The sequence below is a fragment of the Halichoerus grypus genome, chromosome 13 (genome assembly GCF_964656455.1).
Source record: "Halichoerus grypus chromosome 13, mHalGry1.hap1.1, whole genome shotgun sequence".
Taxonomy (NCBI): domain Eukaryota; kingdom Metazoa; phylum Chordata; class Mammalia; order Carnivora; family Phocidae; genus Halichoerus; species Halichoerus grypus.
The window spans coordinates 70,130,842-70,153,587 of record NC_135724.1 but is presented as its reverse complement, the minus strand read 5'-3'; the positions used below and the strand labels follow the sequence as shown (position 1 = coordinate 70,153,587).

General features: G+C 46.4%; 1 non-coding gene and 1 pseudogene across 1 annotated transcript; one reads left to right on the top strand and one right to left on the bottom strand.

Moving 5' to 3' along the window:
* Positions 1–11,318: 11,318 nt before the first annotated feature.
* LOC144379962 (U6 spliceosomal RNA) lies at positions 11,319–11,424 on the bottom strand. The gene has a single exon (XR_013443582.1). It is a non-coding gene; the product is annotated as a U6 spliceosomal RNA (small nuclear RNA).
* Positions 11,425–18,290: 6,866 nt separating this feature from the next.
* The window catches only part of LOC118542732 (putative non-functional immunoglobulin lambda variable 5-48 pseudogene), a 43,869-nt pseudogene continuing 39,413 nt past the window's right edge, over positions 18,291–22,746 (top strand).

Here is a 22,746-nt window from a genome sequence, read left to right as displayed (position 1 = left end):
TAGCAATGGATAGATTCAATGCAATTCCTATCGAACCCCTGAATGCGTGTTTGCACACTCCAAAAAGAGGATCTTAAATTTTCTGTGCAATTACAGGGACTCAGAACATCTGAACAATCCTGAAGATGAACAAATTTGTAAGAACTCACAATTCAAGATTTCAAAACTCTCCAAAACTTACTTACAAAGCTACAATAATCAAGAGTGTGGTACTGGTCTAACGATAGACATAAGGATATATTAAACATATTTGAGAGTTCAGAAATAAATCACTTATCTGGGACGCCTGGGTGGCTCAGTCATTAAGCGTCTGCCTCTGTCTCGGGTCATGGTCCCAGGGTCCTGGGATCGAGCCCCGCATCGGGCTCCCTGCTCCGTGGGAAGCCCGCTTCTCCCTCTCCCACTCCCCCTGCTTGTGTTCCCTCTCTCGCTGTGTCTCTCTCTGTCAAATAATTAAAATCTTAAAAAAAAAATAAGTCACTCATCTGTGGTCGATAGATTTTCAAAAGGCTGCTAAGAGAATTTAATGTGGATAAAATGGTCTCTCCAACAATGGTGCTGGTGCAACTAGATGTCCACTGGCAAAGAATGCGATTAGACCCTTACCGCATAGCATCTATAAAAATGAATGTAAAATGGAACAAAGATCTATATTTAAGGGCTAAAAGTATTAAAGTCTTAGAAGCAAACAGAGAAGGAAATATCTGTGAGTTTTGACTTGGCAGTGGATTCTTTACATATGACATCAAAAGCACCAGCAGGGGCGCCTGGGTGGCTCAGTAGGTTAAGCGTCTGCCTTTGGCTGAGGTCATGATCCCAGGGTCCTGGTTCGAGCCCCACATTGGGCTCCTTGCTCAGTGGGGAGCCTGATCCTCCCTCTCCCTCTGTCTGGTGCCCTCCCTGTCCGTGCTCTCTCTCTCTCTCTCATTGTCTGTGTATGTGTGTGTGTGTGTGTGTGTGTGTGTGTGTAAAATAAGTAAATAAAATCTTAAAAAAAAAAGGTCCAGCTAAAATAGGGGGAAAATGTTCAATTGGACTTCTCCAAAACTACTATTTTTGTACACCAAAAGATACATCGAGAATGAGAAAATGCAACCCAAATGTACTGGAATAGCCCCTCCTCCTAGGGGCCACTGAAGGGAATAAGAGATACCTGGGTGAGGCCAGCTCCACCCGTGGGGTCTCAGCAGGACTGTGTCCACCATGGTGTAGACTTCTCCTTCTTGTGTTCCCCTCTTCCTGCACAGGTGAGAACTATCCTCCATGATCTGCTGCAGCCCCCAAGACGATGTCAACCCCTTTGGATCCAGATGCCCCAAGAAGCTTCACCTCCATGCCTGCCCCATCACCCATGCATGTCTGTGTTTGCAGGTTCCTTCTCCCAGCCTGTGCTGACCCAGTGACCCTCATTCTCTGCATCCCTGGGGGAATCTGTCAGACTTATATGCACCCTGACAAGTGACATCATTGTTGTTAAAAAAAATGTATGTGTGTGTATATATATATATACACATACTGGCACCAGGAGACCCCGGGGAGCCCTCCCTGGTATCTCCTGAGATTCAGCTAGGGATCCTTGGCCCCCATCATTTCCTGGATCCAAAGATGTCTTGACCAGTTCATGTGCTCTGACATCTCTGAACTCCAGTGTGTTCATGCGTTCTGATATGTCTGGACTCCAGTGTGAGGACAAGGGGACAGTCACTGTCACACATGCTAAGATAGTATCAATCTGTACACAGTGCTCCAGATCCATAGGGAAGGGAGACAAAACCCCCTCCGGTCTCCAGGCCTGGTGACATACCCTGTCAGGTGGCCCAGGAGGGCTGACTTCTGTTGTCAGATCTTCAACAGACCCTTAGTTGTCCTGGAATGAGATGATTTTCCTTCCAGTATATGTTGGGATTGATAACTTATTCTCACTGTGCTCCTGTTTCCAAAGGCAAAACTGGCTTGCTCAGAGCTCAAAGTTACTCAGTGGAGGGGCGCCTGGCTGGCTCAGTGAGTAGAGGATGGAACTCTTGCTCTCAGGACGTGAGTGCGAGCTCCACTTTAGGTGTAGAAATTACTTTAAAATAAAAGGTTAAAAATTTAAAAAAACATTCGCTGGAGATGTCAGAGGCCCAGATGTGCTGACTTCAGCTCTGGCCGCAGCGCTGGCTCAGCCCTGCTTCCGTCTAAGTGCTTCTTCGTGGGCTTCCGGTTACAAAACCGACATGCAGAAGTAAATGCTATTCTATATAGAAGCAACAGGTCATTAACAATTAAAAATAAAACCAGGGGCCCCTGGGTGTCTCAGTCAGTTAAGCGTCTGCATTCGCCTCCGGTCATGATCCCAGGGTCCTGGGATCCAGCCCTGTGTCAGGCTCCCCGCTCAGTGGGACAGTCTGCTTCTCCTTCTCCCTCTGCCCCTACCCCCACTTGTGCTCTGTCTCTCTCTCTCTCTTGCTCACTCTCTCACTCACTCACTCACTCACTCAATAAATAAATAAATAATTAAATAAATAAAACCTTTAATACATAAAAACAGACAAAATACCGTTTATAATGACATAATTATGAAATTATCAGGGATTAATTTTAGAAAAATTGAAAGACTTGCACATGGAAAATTGCAAAGCATTGTAAGAGAAATTAATGAAAACTTGATTAAATGAATAGATATTCCTTGCTTTTTGATCACAATGTTTAATTTGGCAAAGGTAACAAGTCTTCCTAAATTGTTCAGTCGGTAGCTGGTGCCAACAATTCTTCGCGGAAAAAAAGAAAAAAGGAATATCCGTCACAAATAGGGACACAAAAATTCTTAAGAAATATTAGAAAACAGAATATATATGTGTATATATGTATATATTATAGTATATATAACTGTATTCTGTTTTTTTATGTTTATATTATATTTTCTAATTATATACATTGAATTATTCCAATTATATACATTTCTACTTGATATATGTATATATATTTATCAAGAGGTATATTCCAGGACCAAAAGGGGTTTTATTGCAGGGATGCAAAGACAGTTTTATATTCAAAAATCAATCAATATAACGTCATGTAACAAGCTAAAGAAGAAAAACATAATCTTATCAACCAATAGGGAAAAATCATCTGACAGAATTCAAAACCCATTCATGATAATGAGCAAGAATTTATGAAGGAGAATTTTACAAAAAAAATTCTCAGAGAGTAAAACATAGGGGAGAACATCATAAGCTTATAAATAAATCTAGGAAACACCTACAGCTAACACACATGAAGGTGAATCCCTGAGAGCTTCCACTTGGAGTAGAGACCCAGATAGTCATATCCAATCTCACCATGGCCGTTCAACATAGTACTAGATGCTCCAGATAGAACCATAAGGCAGGAAAAATAATGAAAAGCACACAGACTAAAAAGAACAAGAGAAAATTCCCTAGTTTCAGGGTAGAGAATGGTCCCCATGAAAAATACAAAGAAACTACAAACATGTATATAAATATATAAATTCAAAGAGTAATAAGTAATACGAGGAAGGTGATTTGATACAAGATCGACACAGAAAGATCATAGATAGACAGATGTAGATATATAGGTATAGATAGCAATCAGCACGTGAAAGCAGAATTAAAATATCATTATGCCACTCGACAATGAAATACTCAGGTGCATATTTAACAAACACGTATAGGCCCCACTGTTGCTGGGAAGATGCTGAGCCTCCACAACGGAAGTGGGTGATCCTGTAGGTCCCTGGATCAGGCTCTAGCACAGCGGCCACCAGGGCCTATGGAGACTCCTGTGAGTGGGTTTCCTGAGCCCACAGGGACTGACTCTGTCCATGTCCCCTCAGACCCCATTGGAACTTTCCCATAATCCAGGGGGCCTGTGAAACGTCAGAATAGGAACTCCCCCACATGGTCATGTATCAGTCACCCGGCGAAGCTTTGATGACCCCAGATACCAGGTCACCTCTTCTTACTCAGAAGCAGCAGAAACACTGGGTGTTCCCATAGCAATGGTACAAGGGTTCCCAGGCAGAGCCCCTGTATTGTGACCTAGGAGAGCAGTGAGGGACCACCCAGGATGTTCAAGCCTCATGGTCCAGATCCAGGGGTGTTAAGAAAACCTCTTTAACCTCCTCTGGGCTCCAGCCCGAAGGGAGGCTGGTCATCATTGCTGTAGAGCTCCTCACAACCAAATGTCACAGGAGCTCCGGATTCATCAGGACTTGTGAAAAATGCACCCTCCACCCCTGCCCTGGTCTTATTCATCAGTCCTCTGTTCCTTCCGGGGACCAACAACAGCTCAGACTATGGCTTCTAACTTTACATATCCTACTAGAACCAGAGGGTTTTAATATCTGGACTCACGTCAATGCACATTTATAAAGTCAATGAAAATAGCTCCTTTTGGAGGTATTGGTCTCCCAGTGCAAAAGTGTCTTTGCAGAAGCAAAATGTCCTCCACAGTTGCTGAGTTGGAATGACAAGGACTGTCGTAGTGGAGGATATGTGACCCAGGAGACTGGGCAGGGCCTCCCCAGTGAGCAGATCTGAATAGACCCCTTACCAAGGAAGGTACACAAATGACTATTACACAGGTAATATGTCATTGGGGGATTACAAATTGAAATAGTGAGGTGCACTAGACTCCCATCAGCATGGCTAAAATTCAATACAATGACAGCTCAGACTCTGCCCAGGATGTGGGGCAGCAGGAACTCTCAGTCATTGCTGGTGGGAATGCCAATGCCCCAGCCACTTTGGAAGATGCCTTGGCAGGTTCTCACAAACTTAAATATAATTTTATATAATACAATACTGGCATCATGCTCCTAGGTATTTTTCTATATAGGTTACTTATGTCCCCACAAGAATATGTTTATTGTTCATTTATTTATGATGGCCAAGATTTGAAGAAAATGTATATCCTTTAAAAGACGAATGGGTAAAAATACTCTGGTAGGTTTTTACATCGAATATGATTCAGCAATAAAAAGAGAGAAGTGAATAGGCCACAGAAAAAGATGGAGGAAACATCCATGCATATTTCCTTTTTTTAAAGATTTTATTTATTTATTTATTTATTTACTTACTTACTTACTTATTTATTTATAGAGCTGGGGCAGGGGGAGGGGCAGAGGGAGGGAGAGAGGGATTCTCCAGCGGACTCTGAGCTGTGTGCTGAGCCTGAAGCATGGCTGGATCTCAGGAACCTGAGCTCATGAACAGCAGTGAAATGAAGAGTTGGACGCCTAACTGACTGGGCCACCCAGGCGACCCCGTGCATATCTCTAAGTGACATTTCTAAGTGGAAGAAGCCCATCTGAAGAGGCTGAAACAGTGACCAGTGGGGGATGAGGGGACAGGAGCCCTGGACACCAGCTCCAGCCCTGGGTGGACATGTCTCTGGCGGCCACCAGAGGGCGGCCGTGCTCCCCGTTCCTCAGAGGAGATGTGTCTCCCTGCCTCCTGCAGGTGCTCGGATGTCATCCCTGGGGTGAAGCCCTCCCCACTTCTACATTCTCTTTGGCTCAGCTGGAGCCCAGGCATAGGTTGAGGGGGTGCTCGCATGGCCCCCAGAAAGGGGCAGAACCGCAAGGAGACCCCTTACCCTGAGGATCAGGGAGACACATAGGAACAGTGTGTGGGTTCAGGGCCTCGCCGTAGGGTCAGCAGGAGACTGGAGTGTCTCTACCATGGGGTTTGCTTCTCTGCTCCTCACCCTCCTTACTCACTGCACAGGGGATTTCCAAATACTCCTGGGGCAAAACTACCCCAGTCTTATTTCCACTGGGTCAAATAACTGATTCTCCACTATGAGGAAGCCTCTCTTTAAATCCCTCTTATGCCACTCCGTGGATGGAGCCCTGAGGAGATGAAATGGACAGATTGCTGTCCCTCGACAAGACCAGGCCTTCTGATTCAGCAAGTTGTTAACGGGTCTGTTTTCAACTGAGTCCTCACTGCCTAAAATAAATCCTCTCCCAGGAAAAGGTGTTTGAGACACTTGCCCTTTAAATCCACATTCAGCTTCATGGAGAACCATCCCTCAGGAGAAGACGTAAGAGACACAGGGGGTCATTGCCTCATTTTTCGTCACACACACACACACACACACACACAGCTGTCTCCTCTCTCTGAGGGTGTACTGTGCGCCATTCTGCTGTTTCTGGGCTTTTCCATCCATCCAGAAGTCAGGCTCAACCCCTGCTCACCCGTCATCCTCAGAGTCACAATGTCCAAGAGGCAGAATCCCCATCCGAGGAAACCCCAGGGACAACCAGTGTGACTAAGCTCATGTCACCAGGGCAGCCAGGACGTGCCCTGAACACCTGCTCTCCTGGGACCAGGCTGATGTCAGGAATCCCAGGCGCAGTCTCTGTCCCCATGGACAGCTCAGCCCCCACCACCTCTGGGCTCCAGTCCGTGTGGGAGGTGGGTCAGTACATTGAATCTGGGACCCCAGCCTCAGTGCGGCTCCCACGGAGCACGTGGCCCATGGGGATGTGAGACACAAACCCCCTGCGCTCTCAGGGCTGGGCTGTCGCTCCCTCAGTCAGCCCAGTGACACCTCCAGCCAGGCTGGACCTCTGCTCAGTCTTCTGTCACAACTCAGAAGCACAGGGTCTGTGAGCTCAGGGACACGGTCCTCCTTATCTACACCTCTTCACCAGTCCCATGTGACCTTGGACAGAAACTTCTGGGTCCAGGTGGCTTTTGCTGATAGAAATTCATACTTCTGCTCCTGGGGGTCTGAACGAGCACCTGCTCTCTCCTGAACATGCTGGACACAGGCGGCTGAGACCACGGCTGAGCCCACCCCGGATGTGAGTGTGGCGCTCGCTTGCTCCGTCCTGGAAGCTCTGTCTGTGTTTGGGGATTCCATCACCAGAGGGCTCGGAAGTTCGTAGAAGCAGGTCCCTCCTGGGGGTCATGGGCACCACTTCCGGCTTTCCCACCTGCACGACCAGAGCCACGATGCAATCTTAGGGAAAAAAAATAAGACAAATGCTTTCAGAAAATGTTTATAGAAGTCTATTCAAAGGAAAGCCAAAGTCATACTTCTTCTCTGTCCTGCAGTGATGTATGTAACCACAGTTTCCATCCACATTGTCCCTGCAACAAGCCCGGATCTGGGAACGACATACTCGTGATTGCACCTGCATCTTCACCACGGCGCTGCCATTGAGCTTGAATCAGTATTATTGAGAAGAGTTTCTTGAAAAGAACATTCATGCATTTTAAGTGCACGGTTGGCCAAAGATGACCAGTACATAACCTCTTCCTCTGGATTCTTGTCATGCAGCTGTCACTCCTTCCCTGCTAGAACTTCCAGCACGTTTGTCCTTTGTGCTCTGAGGTCAGGGCCACACACACGCACATGGCAGGGCTCCTGCAGACTCGTGTCTGTGCTGGGAGGACGGAGCTGGGAGGACATCCCTGCCCAGTGTGTGGACAACTGTTGTTTCAAGCGGAGGGAAACAGTGACAGGTGACAAAGATGTTCAGTGTGTGACCCTCTAGGAATGCATGTGATGGCTTCTACACACAATCTGGGGAGAAGAGTTCCCCGTCTCCTCAGTGCTGTGAGGACCTCAGAGGAAGGAGAGCTCTGGAAATCAGGGAGAAAGCACATAAGACGAAAGTCCCAGCATCCTGCAGAGAGGGACCCTGTGTCCACGGGGACCTGTCACTGCTCTGGATCCTGATCTCTAAGAAGAGTTTGTGTAGAGACACCATCTCAGTCCTGACCCAGGAACAGAGAAGGGAGCCATGTACAGAGTCACTCTGAAGACTGTTAGATGAGCATATAGTGAGTTCTGAAGTAATAGGAAGTGACATATAGGGACAGCTGGTCAGGCCCTATTACAGGGAGCAGTGGATAAAGCAGTGCGTTGGGGGTGGAAATAGATCTGATGGGTCGTGGTCACCAGTCACACAATGATGTGTCTGGATGTGGACACCAGGGGGCACTCTGGTCCCATTTCTGAGGAACCAGGGGTGATCAGTGCTGGGACCTGCCACATGGCCCTGCCTGTGCCCTCTGCTCAGGGTTCACAGCTCTGACCTCTCCACCCCTGCCCCCACACAGCCCCTACCCTGCCCACCCCCCCGATATCCTCAGGCACAGGGAACTGAAAGTGGGCCAGGGAGGGGTCAGAGAGGTGGGGGTCTCATTTGCTTGGCCGGTCCCTCCCTCTCTCAGAGGATGAAGAGGGGGAGGGAGAGATGAGGAGAGGCTCTGCTCAGCTGTGGGGCCACAGAAGGCAGGATCGGTGATGACCTCCACCATGGCCTGGTCCCCTCTCCTCCTCAGCCTCGTCGCTCACTGCACAGGTGACTGGATGCAGGGACAGGGGAAGGGGCCCTGGGAGGACATGAAGGGCCCTCCTCCCTCTGTTTGTCTCTAGACCCCAGCATCACCCTCTCTGTGTCTCTCCCCCTTGCAGGGTCCTGGGCCCAGTCTGTGCTGACTCAGCCGCCCTCCATGTCTGGGGCTCTGGGTCAGAGGGTCACCATCTCCTGCACTGGAAGCAGCTCCAACATTGGGAGTGGTAATGATGTGAGCTGGTACCAACATCTCCCAGGAAAGGCCCCCAGAACCGTCATCTATGATGATAGCAACCGACCCTCAGGGATCCCTGAACGATTCTCTGGCTCCAGGTCTGGCAGCTCGGGCACCCTGACCATCACTGGGCTCCAGGCTGAGGACGAGGCTGAGTATTACTGTGCATCGTGGGATGATAGTCTCAGTGCTCACACAGTGCTCCCGGCCTGTGGGGAAGTGAGACAAAAACCTGCTGTCCCTCAGCAATGGGTCTCCCTGTGCAGCTCCCCCTCCTTGGCCAAGTCAGTTCCTTCCTTTGGTCTAAACTGTAGTCTGAACTACTCTCAAGGAACATTGGCTACTAAATATTCCAAATTCTCTTAAATTCAGCCCCTTCAGCCTCTCCTAAGCAGGAAGACATTGTTTGGTTTTCTCCTATTGAGGAGAAACTCCTGGGTGCCAGGGGCAGGCTGCCCGGGTAACAGAGTCAGCTGATGAGGGAAACAAAGGCAGGAGAAATGTCGCTTAAAGTAAATCCCCACGGAGAGGAAGAAGTAGAATCCCTGCTTTTCTCAGGTATGGAGAAAAGATAAATAGTTTCATTTGTTCACAAAGGTATATTTCATCAATTCATTATAGATCAGTTCGCTTAAGAGAAGCTTCCTTAAATCTGAAGGAAGAAAACATTTTTAAAAGTCAACAATGTTTCAAACAAGAGTTCATAAAAAGTACAGTTATCTTACTCTGTCCATTCAGTTTCATGTTATTAATTTCTGATCTGTTTGAATCCAGTTTTTCTCTTAGTTCTGGTAATTTTTTCTTTAGTTTTGCTATCTCAAAGATATCAGATACCTACATTTTTGGAAGTCCTGCCCATGAATATCCTTGAAGATGTAACAATTTGCAGTAACATCGGAGTAAGATGGGAACTGTACGTGACAAGACATGACTGTGGCCATGGCTATGGATGAGTTAGAGGTCATTATGATGCAATTGACAAGGAAATGTGGTTATTCCCATGACACACAACGCAAACATAAATCAAAGGTAAATGCAGAAAATTACAGAGTTGTAAGCAATATGTAGGATTTTTTAAAAATATTAAAAACATATTTTTAATGCATCAAAGTCCAGATAAACATAGGAAATATTTTGGCAAAATACAGAACTCATGTGTTCTAGGCACATAATTTTAAAAATGAATAAAAACTTGTTTACCATTTTTTTTGTAAGAGCGGACCAATAGTTCAAGAAAAATGTTTACTTTTTAACCAAGTTAAAACAGAATTTCAATTTTGCATGCACATAGTTTGGTATTTAAATTTATCTTAATTTTAACCAGTAGTGACAACACATAAAATTCCTTTCCAGTTTCCTTTTCCAAAAACCTACTACAACTTTCTTTTATACTTTGAAATTTAGACTTAAATTTTCTTTCTTCAAATAACCAGCCTTATCTTAGAACAAAATCATTTTTCTTTTCTCTCAACAAAAAATGTGTTCCCATTCCACATATCTTTTTTCACCAAAACACATGTGTTACTTTCCTGGCACACAGAGCTTTTTTCTTTATCATTTCTAGTAATCTAAATTATATTTATTAGAATTCTTAACTCTTAGAAACCTTACTTTCTAGGGAAAGCTATATAGTAAACGATTGTGAACTGTTTGTTATGCCAGTATTCTTTAGATTAGCAAATTTAGGAATACATTTCACAATTTCTAGAAACATAGTATCATATTTCAATAACGTACACACCAGGTTTACTAATAGACCCATGGTTATCTTTATAGTCTTCCTGTAATAAGACAAAAGAAGATAAACCTATGCTTAGTACTTAATGTTTTATTGTTTTATTGTATTTAGTTTGGCAAAAAATGAAGAACTAAGTAAATTGTTAAGAAGCCAATACATGGAGCACCTTGATGGCTTGGTAGGTGAAGCACACAACTCTGGATTTCAGGGCTGTGAGTTTGTGCTCCATGTTGGGCGTGGAGCCTACTTGAAAAAAAAAAAAAAAAGGCAATACTCTCCCTAGCAATGGACGGATTAAATGCAATCCCTTTCGAAACCCTGAATCCCTGTTTGCACACTCTGAAAAGAGGATCTTAAATTTTCTGTGCAATTACAGGGACTCAGAACATCCGAACAATCCTGGAGATGAACAAGTTTGTAAGAACTCACAATTCCAGATTTCAAAACTCTCTAAAACTTACTTACAAAACTACAATAATCAAGAGTGTGGTACTGGCCTAAAGATAGACGTAAGGATATTTTAAACATATTTGAGAGTCCAGAAATAAATCACTTATCTGGGCGCCTGGGTGGCTCAGTCACTGAGTCCTCTGTGGGGAGACCTGTCCTTGAGGAGGAAGGACAGACACACAGACCATGCTGTGGCCTGAGCCGGCACAGGTGTCCCAGGAGAACACCTGGGTGACGGGTAGAGCCCACCTGCACCTGCCCCAGGGTCTGGGGTAAAGTAAAATAAATAAACATGCAGTAACTTTTAATATGCGTAGGGGGTTTGGCCACCACCCCCATGATCGAAATGACAACATTTCCATCACCCGCAGAGAAATCCCCCTTCCCACCAGCGGTCAGGCCAGGGTCCCCCTGCACTCAGCCCTCTGTGGCCCCCAATTCCCTCCTGTCTGCACTGAGTTCCCTACTGTGCACATTTCACAGGGACTGAACCCCAGAACAGGTGCCCTTGTCAGCGCTCCATTCACCGGCCTGAGGAGCGTGTGCATTGCTGTGGGGACGTCAGCTCCGCCATCGGGAAATATGCGGATCGCTTCAGGTGTGTACACGTCACCCTTGCGCGGAGGCCTTGCTAATCCATCCGTAAGGTTCTAATTTTAATGCATAGGACGTCGAAATGAGCCTAATTTATTTTGCCATATTGGTCTTCTTGTCACTTTGTAATCTGTACATTTGTGCGTGCTCCCATTTTGTTCAATACATTAGCCAGTGGTTGTTTATTGTGTTATGAAAATTATATTATGTGTTAATTAGACCATTTTTCAAGTTTTTGTCTCATGCATTTTTGCTTTACTTGTGGTGGGAGGTCGGCTGTGCGTCCTTTCCCTTTTCCCTAGTCCCCTGTGCCTGGCAGACGCTAAATGTCTCCTTCCCCCTCTTTCCCCATCGCTGAGGTGTTCCCAGGGCTCCCCTCCTCACGTTCTCACCCCATCTGCCCACAGCACAGCCTCTGAGTCCCCCTGTGTCCCTCCTGCTCGCCCTGGATGCCTGTCCTGTGGTCAGGGCTCGGGTCTCCCACTGCTGTCCTGTGGCTTCACACTCAGGGACTCTCTCCTCGGATGGTGGTTCAGGCCGCTGCTCCTTCCCCTACTGTCTCCCACAGACTTCTCTGGAACTGACTTTTCTTTCCACTGAAGCTCATGGCTTGTAGTCTGAGCCTGGGAACCAGAGAGTCTGGATTCAGTCATTAGTGTTCTACTTATTTGTTAATTTTCTTTCATACGGGTTGTGTGAAGTTGGTACATAATCTGTCTCACGTGTTAATAGGGTGTGAGTCTTGCATACTTTCCTCTGTCTTCTTAATTGTGCAGGTGTTTTTAAGAGACATAATGGGTTTTTCAAATTTTCTTGATGAATATCACCTCAGCTACCCAGATTTTTTCATGAAAAATTTGTTTAAGGTAAAAAAAAAATCATAATAAAGACCACTGTTAAATACAGATACTTATAAAATTAATTACTTTATTTCCTTTTTTACTTGCATCTAACATAAATATAAATGGGAAAATGATTGGACATAGATAATTGCTATGACAGTTATCAACTAATATTTCTCTGCAATTTCTTACAAATACATTGAATAAATGTGACTGAAATCACAGGAAGACAGTAGGGAGAAGGAGGCAGGTTTTCCGGTGACGGGATGAAATACATTAGGTACAGGGGTCCCGGAACGACCCTGAGGGGTGTGCTTGGGGAGGTACAGGGAGAGGCTACCCCAGGTGACATCACACAGAGGAAACTTGATCTGAGCAAACAAGGGGATCAGGGGAAGAATTTCCCAAGTTGTGGCTCCCTGAGGGGGGTGAGCAGGTGCCATTATTCAGGGTTAGGATGACCGGTCACAAAGGGGAGTTCTGTCATCCCAGGTAAAGGTGGGCACAAGGTCGTGCAGGGGGACTGAGAACACCAGCTGTGCTGTGTCCTGTGGGGGGTTCCTGAAGCTTGTGCTCCTCCCAGGGCCGAGAGTTAACATTATAAGAGGCAGAGTCACCGGAGGACATGCCATGGTCCTTCTGCGCAGGACGAGTTGGTGCAGGAGCTCAAATCCATCTCGGCTGCGGGACCATTCGTGCTGTTTGCCTCTGAAATGTAAGGTTAACATTCCTGTGAAGAAGAAGCGGTGTCCGTGGGGGTCTTGCTGGTGACAATTTTAACCTCAGTAACCCTGCGGGGAATGGTTTCATGCTGCAAAAAGAACTCAAGAATGTGCGTTCGGTTAGTCTTCACTTTTGACACAGCCCTGGGAGTTTACCACCGAGTTATTGTCTCTGATGTGGTTACACTATGTCCTGGTCTGGTAGAGACTGCAGATTTTGCATTCCCTTTGTTCTCTTAAAATCCTTACCTACTGTGGTTGTTGCATTTCTTTGTTCAAACACTTCCTAAGAGGTTCTGGAAGATGTGTGTTGGGCAAGTAGATCCTGAGGGCACAGATAATGGAAAAAACCTGGGGGCCTAAGATGACTGCTTTTGGGTCAGGAAAGTTGTCTCTCCCTTTTTTTTTTTTTTTTTTTACAGGGATCCCTAATTTTTCTGCTTACAGAAAGGTCAGGGCATTTAGTTTAAAAATATTGCAATGATAAGATAAATAGTAAAATTTTTAGAAATATCTAACATATAGTTTCCATTATTTCAGTAATAATTACAATAATAATTATTTTCACAAGTTAAAATTAATGAAAATGATAGTAGTATAATTACCAACAAATAAAAATGCTCATGTTACTGGACAGAGGACCGGTTCTGAACTCATGTTGGGTTGTTCACCACTGGAAAATCAATACTCAAGAGGCAAATGGTGGCAAAAGAAGGTATTTTTTTCAGGAAGCCAGCACCCTGCGAAGATGGCGGACAAACACCTCAAGCCCACCTTCCCCGTCCAGGTGCCGCCCGAGGGTGTTCCAGGGGGAGGTGCAGGCGAGGCTGGGGGCTCTGTGCAGGAGAAGCAGGTGCTCAGGCTGTCAGTCCTGTGTGAACATGACCCCGAACAGACTTGCTGGCACCCTTGACAGCGGCTTCCAATGTGGTCAGGCGTTAACCCCTTCAAGGGGTCTACAAATGTCAAGGAAATTCAGGTAGATCTGCTCCGGACCAAGGGACTTAGGTCAGCAAACCCGGAGTGCATAAGCTTGAAACAAGCTCACCCTTAAGACCAGTGGGAGTGCTGTTACACTGAGAGGAAGCATCCTGAGATGTGTGCAATCTGTATGTTATAGGAAATCATAATATTCCCTGAAGAATATGAAAGCACATTTGTTTTATTTTTTTTGTTTTGTTTTTTTAAAGATTTTATTTAATCACTTGAATGAGAAAGAGAGAGAGCACAGCTGGTGGAGAGGCAGAAGGAGAAGGAGAAGCAGACTCTCTGCCAAGCTGGGACCTTGTCGTGGGGCTCCATCCCAGGACCCCGGGATCATGACCTGAGCCAAAGGCAGATGCTTAAGCATCTGAGCCACCCAGGTGCCCCATGAAAGCACATTTGAAAACATGGTGATCATCTGATTTTTGTCTTGAATAAGGAAACAAACTACAAATATGTCAGCAGGTAGTAGGTGATTTCATGCAGCTCATCTTCCAGCTTCTATTTTCCTATTTGGAGTCTGGATGGAAGATCCTTCGTAACTTCAAGGAAACTGAGGGAAGCTTGGCCACATATTGCAGAAAAGAAAGGACATAACCATGCTTTACAGAGAAGGATGTGAGAAATGCAGGCTCACACAGTGTCTGAACTAGGGACACCCTAGAGGGGGTCTCACGCATTCACAGGGGAGCAGTCAGCATGGCCACGTGCACCTGCAGCCACACTCAGCTGGAGGTTCAAGTGGAGAGAAAGCATCATGGCGGATTGGATGGGTGGGTGGGTTACTGAGGTGAGTGGGACTAAGCATGGTGCAGTTATAAAGGATGGATTACAATGATGATAATGGGATCCATGATTGTAATAAGTGAGGAGGAACAGGGATTTAAAGAAATGAAGAAATCAGCAGGGAAAGGGAGAGAGAAAAATGTACTTTCTTTCATGTTCACCAATATTCTCCTGCCCGTCCTCACTTGAATAGAGGAGGTGCTGTTCCTCCCACCCAGCCTCCTGCCTTGTCACCTTGACACCAAAGCAGATGTAGAAAGAAATCACTTGTGATCATAGGTGAACAATTAATGCGACAGATAACAGTGGGGCTCTCTTACCCTCTCAGCTAGGTTTGAGTCTCTTCCACGTGCCCCTCAGTAATGTGGCTTCCCCAGTCTTCTCACTCCACACGCTCTCCCCCAGTGACTCTGCTTCCCTCTTGACGCCCCATCCTCCCCATTTGTTGACTGACAACAAGGACTCATGGATGGCCCTCACCTTCTTTTGCCAAGTAGTGACCCCCACTTTTCTATCTCCAAACAATTCTGGATATGCTTGACATTTTTTGAAAAGAGTCAAATCAATTGTCTAATTTGTTATGAAAGCAACGATTGTATTCACCTCAGCACCCAAATTAGACTCCCTGCATCATGATTAGGGCTCCTCTCTCCATCACCACATGACATGGGATCTCTTTCCTTAACATATTTTAAAGCACACAAGATTGTATGATAAGCTAGAGAGGCTATGTTGTATCACAATTCTCTGAGGCTTATTTATGCTGCAAAACTAAAATTTTATACTCACTGAACAAATATTTCCCATGTCCCCTACCCTAGTCCTGGCAACCACCCTTCTCTTCTCTGCTTCTGGGAGTTTCACTGTGAGGGTAATCAGGTAGGATTTGCCCTCAGGGACTCGCTTATCCTACTTCCCATAATGTCCTCTAGATTTAACTTCCTCCTTTTATAAGGGTGAATAATTGTATGTATATACATAGGACATGATGGCCTCTAGTCTTGGGTAAGAAATCACAGGGAGCAGGTAGATGGTGGAGTAAATGCGAAGGAGAGGAGATACATGAAATTTCAAAGAAACTGAAGAATATGATTTAGTTGGATGAATTCCTGCTAACAGCTCACTTGCCTAAGGGACTGTGAGATGATCACTTGTCCAAATGTGTTAAATACAGAGCTCAAAATCAACTCTGTGGTCCTTGGAAGTCCAGTCTCAACTCCTCAGCCCCAAATCCCACAAAGGTCCTGGCAGAAAATCTCATGATGCAGGAATGACGGGTGTGTGGGCTCCGTGTTCACAGGAGAGATGGTTCTGCCAGGGAGAAGTAGATGAAGGGAGGCAATATACGACTGATTACTTATGTGCTGCTTAGGGATTGTTCTAATCAAATACCTCACTCGTATTGATGATGGCTGTGGTGGGGGATGGGTGCAGTGTCCATTCTGTAGGATTTCGTGCAACATCAGATACGTCCACAGTACATATGTGTCTGTTCCTACCAGGCATGATGTGTGTGAGTCCTGCTATTACGTGATAGTCCAATCTGCCAACATGTGTGTCCTCACTCGTACCAGGGGATGAAGCCCAGCTACTGTGAACAGACAGAGAAGCTGGTGTGGAGGCCAGGGGGGTCCAAGGACAGAAGAGTGATGAGGCCAGGGCACTGAGGACCAGGACAGGGGCCGCAGGTGGGTGTGCAGCTAGGCGTGACCACCACACGAAAGGGCATCTCAGTGGGGCTAATGTGATATAGTTGATGCAAAAGAAGTTAGGAACAACTGAAGGATTTAAGCCATTGGTTGACTGTGTGAAAGTTCTGTGTGAATGCTATGAGGAGAGAGGACCTGAGGGCAACAGGATTTTATTTACTGCGTTATTTACTAAAAACCTTGCATTCTTTACTGAAGATCCTGGATCATTTACAAAAGATCCAGCAACAAGTCTGGGGACATTTGCTGAGTTGATACAAGTGTATATGAAGGGGAGTTTGAGCAAATGTGAGTTTCTACTCTGGTCTAAAGAGGCAGTCATAATATCTGCAGTAGGACTTTAAAATAGTGATCTTGCTAGGAAGCAGGACATAATCAACAAGAATTTACAGTGGGAAAATGATCTTATTTTATTTTATTGTTTTATCATATTTAAGTTGATCACATTGATAATGTTATTATAGTATTTGCTTATTTGCAATTGGTAAACCTGGGGAAAAATCCCAACAAAAAATATATGACACAGATATGCACAAAACACCCACTTGACTTAGATATACCTAAATTTTTGAGAAAAATCTCAGGTTATTCACCAGTGTTAAGTCTATAAAATTTATTAATTTTCCTATGTTACCAAATGAACTGAATCTACAGATGTTATGACAATTACATATCTAGTGAATTTTACCAAACTGTAATCTTTTGAACATATCACTGAGCATTTTTATATCCTAGAATATGTCCATTCTATACTGATACCCTGAAGAACCCTTGCAGGACATTCAAACAAGCAAACAAACAAAACCAGATCCACTGTCCCCTGGTGTGGGACATCAGGTGTTGCACATAAGGGTCCTTCAGCTTTTTCTAGAATCTCCTGCAGGCGTCACTGACCACTTCACTTGTTTTCTGTACGTTAAATACAAATGTGCCATTTATTTTCCCCAGTGATAATGGGTTTATTGAAGGAAAGCAAAAACTTGAAATCCAGGACAGGTAAAGTATGGCAAAACCACAGGCAAGTGTGGAGAACAAAGGATAAGGAAGCTCTTTTATGGAGCAGAGGGTGAGTGTGGGAGGGACAAAAAGTCCATGGGAGTAAAAGGGAATTCTAATTACAGGGCTTGTCATTGGTGGCGTTGTGACAATTTCTCATTGGCTGGGCTGTTGCCAGGGCAGGAAGAAGTCTTCCTCTTCCTGAGGTAGGAAGGGACTAGTTACAGGCCTGCAGACTTGCGAAGTCTGTCCTCCTGCTGGGTCTGCAATTGAGGAGCGGTGGGCACGAGAGCTCCCCCTAGTGGTCTCTGATCTCCATTCAAAAGAGATGTTTCTTTAATTAAATATCACATAATATATGTATGTGTTTACATTCCCATAGACCAGGACTCTTTCTGAGAGTGAGACTCAACAATATCATCAGCAGGCCTGAAGGACCATCGTATCTAGAAATCAGACCCAGTGAGATGCAGACCCCAGCGGGACTCCTAGGGCTTCGGACCCTGGTGACATGTGTGCCCTGGACCAGCAGGTGGCGCTGTGGGACTTCCTTGTGCTAAAAAAGCAGCTCATTAGTGAGAACCATTCAAAGAAGTCTGGGCCTGAGGGCTGGGCCCTGTGCTCCCTGATGGGACTCAGCAGCTGTGTCCCCTCTGGTCTGGCAGAGTGTCCCGAGGGGACCTGTGTGTGGTCTCAGCAGGTGCTTCCTCCCAGGGCTGGCCCCAGGCCTGAAGCCAACCTCCATGCTCCTCAGTGTGTGATGTGAACTAAGCTCAGCACCAGGCTCAGGGAAAGTGAGGGGCAGGAACTCACTGGATGGACCGTATTTGCATATAGAGACCCTCATGTGGCAGAGGCTGGAGGAGAAAAGGAGGCCTAGGACCCTAGCCCACTAGGGAACCTGGGTCTGTGTCACCATGGCCTGGACTCCTGTCTTCCTGGGGATGCTCTTTTACCGCACAGGTAGGGACAGGCCTCGGGGAACAGCCTGCATCACCCCTCTGCTTCCGAAACTAGAGGAAATTTACTTTGAACCTATCCAATATCCTATGAGTGTGTGTGTTTGCAGGCTCCCTGTCCCAGCCCGTGCTGACCCAGCCGCCCTCCGTCTCTGCATCTCTGGGAACGACAGACAGACTCACCTGCACCTGAGCAGGGACATCACGTTGGCGGATCTAACATCTACTGGATCCAGCAGCAGCCAGGGAGCCCTCCCCGGGGTCTGCTGTACTACTCCTCAGACTCCGATAAGCACCAGGGCTCCGGGGTCCCCAGCCGCCTCTCGGGCTCCAAAGACGCCTCGGCCAATGCAGGGTTTCTGCGCATCTCGGGGCTGCAGGCTGAGGCCGAGGCGGACTATCACTGGGCTACAGCTCCCGGCGGTGGGAGCACCTACCGCTCCTCACAGCGTCTCAGATACGGAGGAAGTGGATCTAAAACCTCTGGACCCACGGATCTTGTTTCTGAGCTTCTTTTCAGTAAAAAACTTACCTGGAGAGACATAGCGGGGTGGTCTCTTCTGCACGACGATCTATCCTTCAACAGGGAAAGAGGAAGAGTCATGTAATGCACGCAAAGTGACAGAAAATGGGGGCATCCGTGGAAGACACAGACACATGAGATATCCGAGCCCAACCGCACATCCCCACTCAATCTGGAGAAGATGGACAGGAATGAATTCTGTGTCTACAGCTGAACATACTGCCCAGCGAACATTCCTCCACAATCCGTTCTATCATCTTATTCCATAAAGTGTGACCTTGTGTCACGACTGATGTATCCACAGCTGATACATTGACAATAACCCTGGTCACAGACACAGTCTCCTCTCTCTGAACCAGCTACACGGGAACGTGGACCGGATCCTCCAGACTCTCCCTGACAACACCCCCCACACCCTCCTCCTCTTCTCCTCTTGGCTCCCGCGTCCCTCAGGTGTCAGTCTGTCCGTCTGGCTCTTCAGTCTGAGCTCTGTCTCCACATCAGGATTTCAGAGAAAACTGGAAATGACCTTGCTGTAGTTTCCCGTCTCCAGGGCCCATTTCTAGGCAGGACAATGACCAGAAAATATAGGTGCTTGCAACCCCCCACATTCACCTTCCTGCTCTCAGACCCAGGCCCCATTTTTCCCTTCTCAACACTCCCAGTCAGTCTCTTTATTTATTTTAGAGGTCTCTTCATTTATTTGAATGAGAGGGCACAGCAGGTAGAAACAGAGGGAGAGAGAGAGTCTTAAGCAGACTCTGCGCTCAGTGTGGAACTCTATGCGGGGCTAGAGCTCAGGACCCTGAGATCATGACCTGAGCCGAAGGCAGAGGTTTAACTGCCTGAGACACCCGGGTGCCCCTCAGGACCCTGAGATTAGGAGCAGAGCCCAACCAATAGTCAGACACTCAACCAACTGTGCCCCCCACGCATCCCCCAGTCATTCTCTTTAATATGAAAATAAAGTTATTACATTTCCTGAAAAGGACGTATTTATCTACCTTGAGGTATTTGCACATGGGCCTTTTGATTTTTACACCCTTCAGAATTAACTGATGCCATGGGGAGTCTTAGAGGAATCCAGAGACAAATGATGGCCTGCATATTTTAAGATATGTCATTATTTTTCTTATGCTTCAATTCCCTGGACAGAGGATTCACCATAGAACAACTTTTCTATGCTACTTAAAGCCCAGGGCTGAAGTGTTTATTCACACATGCACAAAACCATCAGCAATATCTTATTCTCACTCCCTGGTGGACCCCTGGGGACACGGGGGACTGTGGCTCTGGCTGGGATGTCAGGGCAAGAAGGAGGGGGCTGCATGCTTCCCCCCAACCTGTGCTTCCAGACACCTGAAAACCGCACAGTTGTAGGTCTTGTGTCTGCAGAGATAAAAAATTGACAGATTTCTTGTCACTCAATAGGACCCTGGACTCTTAATTCAGTGAATGGTGAACAGGTTTGCTCTCACATGAGCCCTCCTAAATAATTCCTTTTCCAATAAAAATCTTTGAGATCCTTACCTCTAAATGCAGGATCAGGACCCTGGAAGTATATAAAGAGAATCCCCACGGAGAAGCATCCCTCAGGGTATTTCAAAGTCATAAGAGGGACAGGGGTCAGCGTTGTTTATAGCAGCAATGTCCACAATAGCCAAACTGTGGAAAGAGCCAAGATGTCCATCGACAGATGAATGGATAAAGAAGAGGTGGTATATATATACAATGGAATATTATGCAGCCATCAAGAGGAATGAAATCTTGCCATTTGCAATGACGTGGATGGAACTGCTGAGTGAAATAAGTCAATCAGAGAAAGATATGTATCATATGACTTCATTGATATGAGGAATTCTCAATCTCAGGAAACAAACTGAGGGTTGCTGGAGGGGTGGGGGGTGGGAGGGATGGGGTGGCTGGGTGATAGACATGGGGGAGGGTATGTGCTATGGTGAGCGCTGTGAATTGTGCAAGACTGTTGAATCACAGACCTGTACCTCTGAAACAAATAATATATTATATGTTAAAAAAGAAGAAGAAGAAAAAGAAGATAGCAGGAGGGGAAGAATGAAGGGAGGGAAATCGGAGGAGGAGATAAACCATGAGAGACGATGGACTCTGAAAAACAAACTGAGCGTTCTAGTGGGAAAAGGGGTGGGAGGATGGGTTAGCCTGGTGATCAGTATTAAAGAGGGCACGTTCTGCATGGAGCACTGGGTGTTACAGGCAAATAATGAATCATGGAACACTACATCAAAAACTAATGATGTAATGTATGGTGATTAACATAACATAATAAAAAAAGAGGGACATAATGAAAAAAAAAAGTCAGGTAGCCTTAGTTTTGGACACACACACAGAAACACCCCTCTCCTCCTTCTGAGTGAATAGTGTGTCCGGGAGCCTGGAAATTCCAGGCTTTCTGTCCTTCCAGAAGCCAGGGTCAACCTGTGCTCCCCCAACCATCCTCAGTATCACAATTTCCAGAAGGCAGAATCCTCCTCAATAGGAAAACTGGAGACATCTAGTGTGACTGGGGTCTTGTTTCCAGGCCAGCCAGGATGGGCTCTGAACACCTGCTGTCCTGGGATGAGACTGAAGCTCAGGAATCTCAGGGGGGAGTCCCTGTCCCCATGGGCAGCTCAGCCCCTGATCATTTGTGGGATCCAGTCAGTGGCTGAGGCTGATCAGTATGTTCATTCTGGGACCCCAGCCTCAGAACTCAAAACCCTTGTGGACAAGTGACACATGTTCCTTGTGTTCTCAGGGCTGGGCTGTCACACTTTAGTCACTCCCCAGTGACACTTCCAGCCAGGCTGCACTCTGATGGAAAGTCTTCTGTCCCAACACAGGGCCACAGGGCCTGTGACCTCAGGGACACACTCCCCCTTATCTCCACTTCTCCGCTCCTCACCTTTGGGATATTTAACAGAAACTTCTGTGTCCAGTAGGCTTTGGGTAGTAAAATCCATTCCTGTAGTCATTGGGCACTGAATGAATAAGGCTTCCATCCTGAACGTGCTGGACACAGTTGCAGGGACTAGAGCTGTGTCCAACCCAGAGAGTGGTCTGACCCCAAATCCTTTGTCCTAGAAGTTCTGTGTTTGGCAGTTTTGTCAGCAGGATGGTTCTGAGTTCATAGGAACAGGCCCCTCAAGGGGTTTACTGGGCACCACATTGACCTTTCCTACCTGGGAGACCAGACACATGATAAAAATAAGTGATTTTAGAAAAAGTATATAAAACCCTATTCTCCTGAGAAAAGAAGGCATTTCTAGCCCATTAATTCAAACTTACTGAATGGAATTATATATAAAATAACACATATTCTTCTTAAATATGACGTTGGCTCCGTGGTGACTGACACATAATCTCTGTCACTAGGTCCCTGTCAGAGCATCTACAGCTGTCACTCCTTTCTTCCTAGAACTTCCAGCACGTTTGTCCTTTGTGCTCTGAGGTCAGGGCCACACACACTCACGTGGCAGGGCTCCTGCAGACTCGTGTCTGTGCTGGAAGGTCAGAGTCGAGGAGGGAATCCCTGCCCAGTGTGTGGACAACTGTTGTTTCAAGCAGTTTGACACAGTGACAGGAGACAAAGATGCTCTGTGTGTAACCCTCTAGGAATGCACGGGACGGCTTCTACCCACAATCTGGAGAGAATCATTCCCTGTCTCCTCAGTGCTGTGGGGACCTCAGAGGAAAGAGAGCTCTGGAAATCAGGGAGAAAGCACATACGAGGAAAGTCCCAGCATCCTGCACAGAAGCGACCCTGTGTCCATGGGGACACGTCACTACTCTGGACCCTGATCTCTAAGAGAAGTTTGTGTGGACACCACCCAGTCCTGATGCAGGAGCAGAGAAGGAAGCCATGATCAGACTCAT